The 3,369-nt window shown below is 35.4% G+C and overlaps 1 pseudogene; it reads right to left on the minus strand.

Annotated features, from left to right (window-relative positions):
* Positions 1-1,012: 1,012 nt before the first annotated feature.
* On the minus strand, positions 1,013-1,928 carry LOC103736255 (annotated as a pseudogene).
* Positions 1,929-3,369: the final 1,441 nt, after the last annotated feature.

Genomic DNA, 3,369 nt, shown 5'->3' on the forward strand with positions numbered 1-3,369 from the left:
TTGTATATGCTATATGGACAGAAATAACAATCTTACACAATATTTTGTCAAATGGAGCATAATTCTCCACACCAGCATATGCATAGTTTACCTTACAAATGGTCAAGTGCCCTTGAATACAGGATTTCCATAAGACTGTATGAATTTCTTGCTTTGTGTGTAGTAATACAATACAACACACTTTCTAGCAGTGACTCTTCTAGATTTGTCTGGTGGTTTATCTTCATTTACTTTTAATTGTACTAGTTTGATGTAAAGCCACAGAAAAGTACTTGCGTGACAGATTATGCAACATAAACTCATACATTGTCATGTTGTTTTTATTTATTGTGCCCTGAATTTGGTTTCAATTGATCCAATGTATTTGCATTGAAATCAGCCTTCCTTCGGTTCTTTTATTTGCATTTTTCACTCAGTGTTTTTAATTAGTTGATATAATTTTTGCCTCATTGATTCAGGAAATAAGCATTGTATTTTCTCTATGTCTTATGTCAGTCATGATTTATTCATGTCTCTAGCTAAAAATAATGTAAGCTGGGCATGGTGGTGCACACCTTTAATCCCAGCACTTGAGAGGCAGAGGCAGGTGGATTTCTATGAGATTGAGGCCAGACTGGTCTACATAGCGAGTTCCAGGCTACCTGAGGTTACAGAGCTACTCTTTCTCAAAAATAAATAACAATATAATATAATTTTGAATATAATTAATTATGTGTACCTACTGAATCCTGTATTCTATTATAGTTATTTCTTCGAAAGTACGTGTATTTCCTTGTATAAGGAGAAAAGGCTCAATAATTTCATTTTGTATGTTGCTGAAAAATTCATTATCCTTCTTAGTGCTGTTAGAAACCTTAGCTGTGAATTCAAAGTAATTTGGTACCATCTTTTCCTCTGCCTGGTGTATGATTCCAATATAAAACTAAAACAATGTATTATCCAGAAACTTTAATTTACCTAGCCATTTTATTTGAAAGCTGTGTGAACCATATAATACTAAAATCTAGAAGTTCTATGTAGAACTAATCTGCTGGATCCATAATTTTCTCATGGTCATGTGAATTTAAGAGTGTAAATAATAGGATTCAGTAAGGGTGTGATAACAGTAAACTACAGCAGGAGTTTTATTGCTTGCAAAACTACCAAATGGCCAGGCATAGATAAAGATGCAGGGTCTGAAGAACAGGGTGACCACAATTATGTGTACAGACAATGTGGAAAGAGCCTTGGAGAGCCTTCCCGGTGATTTGTATTTTACAGTGGCCAGAGTGGCAGTGTAGGAGACAAGCAAGAAGATAGAAGAGATAAAAGAGAGCAGCTCACTATCAGCAATGACCTATAACTCCAGAATATATGTTTCAATACAAGTGAGCTTGATCACTGGGGAAGATCACAAAATATGTTATCTACAACACTGTGGCCATAGAAAGGCAAGTTCACAGTTAATACCGTTTGGCTTATGGTGTGTATGAAGCCAACTATCCATGAAAATGCCACAAACCTACTCAGCAACCTTTGGTTCATGATCGTCCTGTAGTGCAAGGGCTTGCATATGGCCACATATCTGTCAAAGGCCATGACTATCAAAAATGTCATCTCAGCACCCCCAAAGAAGTGCAAGAAGAAATCTGGGCCATGCAGCCCCATACAGACATAGTCTTGTGTTCAGCAAGCAAGTCTGTGATCATCATGGGTGTTGTAGTAGTGGAAAGACACGTATCCAAGAAGGAGAGGTTTCCAAGAAGGAAATACATGGGCGAATGAAGGGTGGAATTAGCTGTCACTGTTACCATAATGAGAATGTTTCCCACCACAATAGCACCATAGATCAAGGAAAATGTCACAAAGCAGAAAACCCGAAGATTCCAATCTCCAGAAAATCCTAATAGAATAAATTCAGTCACAGCAGATCCATTTTTACAATCCATTTACTCAACTCAGAATGACCCTGAAAGTTCTTTAAATACAAAGCAGTTAAAAACATAAACAACTAGTTAGTTACAGTATTTTTGTGTTTCTGTTTTTTGTTGTTAATATTGACTGATGATATGAAAGCATGCAATTTTAAATAGCATGTTGGAGTCTATAATTTGAGATTATTTTATGTACCATATCACATTATCACATTGAAACAACATTCTTATGCTTTTACAATGATAGCATTCAGAAAGGTCATAGTTCTATTTGCTATAATTTCATCAATGATATATTTCAGTTGACCTTCATTTTGGCATTAGTTAGTTCATATAGAAAGATTATGTAGTGACTGCTACTGATCTTGGCTCTTGTTTACTATAATCTTCAGTTCCTTTTATTCCACACAGTTGTTTTCTACGTAAGGAATATAGAAATACAAGGGGAAATGCATTACTCTGCACTGCTGAAGAAATTTTTAAAGATCAACTAATACATTTGAAACAAACACAAATTAGAATCTAATTTATACATGGAAGATTCTCTTTGGATTCATTAAAGATAATTTTTCTTTTCAGTCTTTTGTAAGGTATTCTAAGAATTTCAAGAAACAGGGACTCAGAATCAGATCCTTGAGTGTGTGATGATTACACAGTGAGGCGTCTTTGTAGTGAATACGTATGTAAGCATTTTCTGGTTTAGAAGGAAATGGCAAGTTGACACAGTTTTCACGTATAGCTTCTGCTGGTGATACAATATGCAATGCTAAACTATCTTTACTGGGCTTTTTGTACATCTTTCCTAGGCTCTGGGATAATAAAGAATGATCAATAGCAGTTAAGTGTTTCATGGACATTGAGACAGTTAATGCTCACAACATTCCCATGAGAAAGCTGTACTATTGTCATCATGCCACAGTAGAGAGCTACAGTAAAACAAGCATTTAGTGACTTCTGCACAGCCACACAGCTAAAAGGAATGAATGTTAGTACTTAAAACAAGTCACCCTGACAGCAGAGCCTGGGCTTGTGGCAATATACAATATGCCGCCAACGTGGAAAGGATATAGATTACAAACAAAGTATTAGTTATTCTTTGAACTCATATGTCCGATATGAATTCCTTAGAAAATATGACACAAGTGAGAAGGGGACCCTTAGAATACAGGGGAACTATACTGCTGTCACGCAACCAGTGTCCATTATGTAAAGTTCACAATCTAGAAATACATGATTATCAGGAAAACGTACAAAGTCATAGGAGAAAACATTTATTCTAAGTGACAACTTTTTAAGTGAATTTGGACTTTGTTGTCATCTTCAGAGCATTTAAAATAAAAAACAAAAAGCAAAAGGGGAGGTGTGGATAATATGTGAGAATTTATAAACTGGAATATATTTGTACAACTTCTATTACCCAATTGCTTTAATTCAAATATATGTCCCAGTGAGACAA

Source organism: Nannospalax galili, unplaced genomic scaffold (assembly GCF_000622305.1).
Source record: "Nannospalax galili isolate Female #2095 unplaced genomic scaffold, S.galili_v1.0 scaffold1778, whole genome shotgun sequence".
Lineage (NCBI taxonomy): Eukaryota > Metazoa > Chordata > Mammalia > Rodentia > Spalacidae > Nannospalax > Nannospalax galili.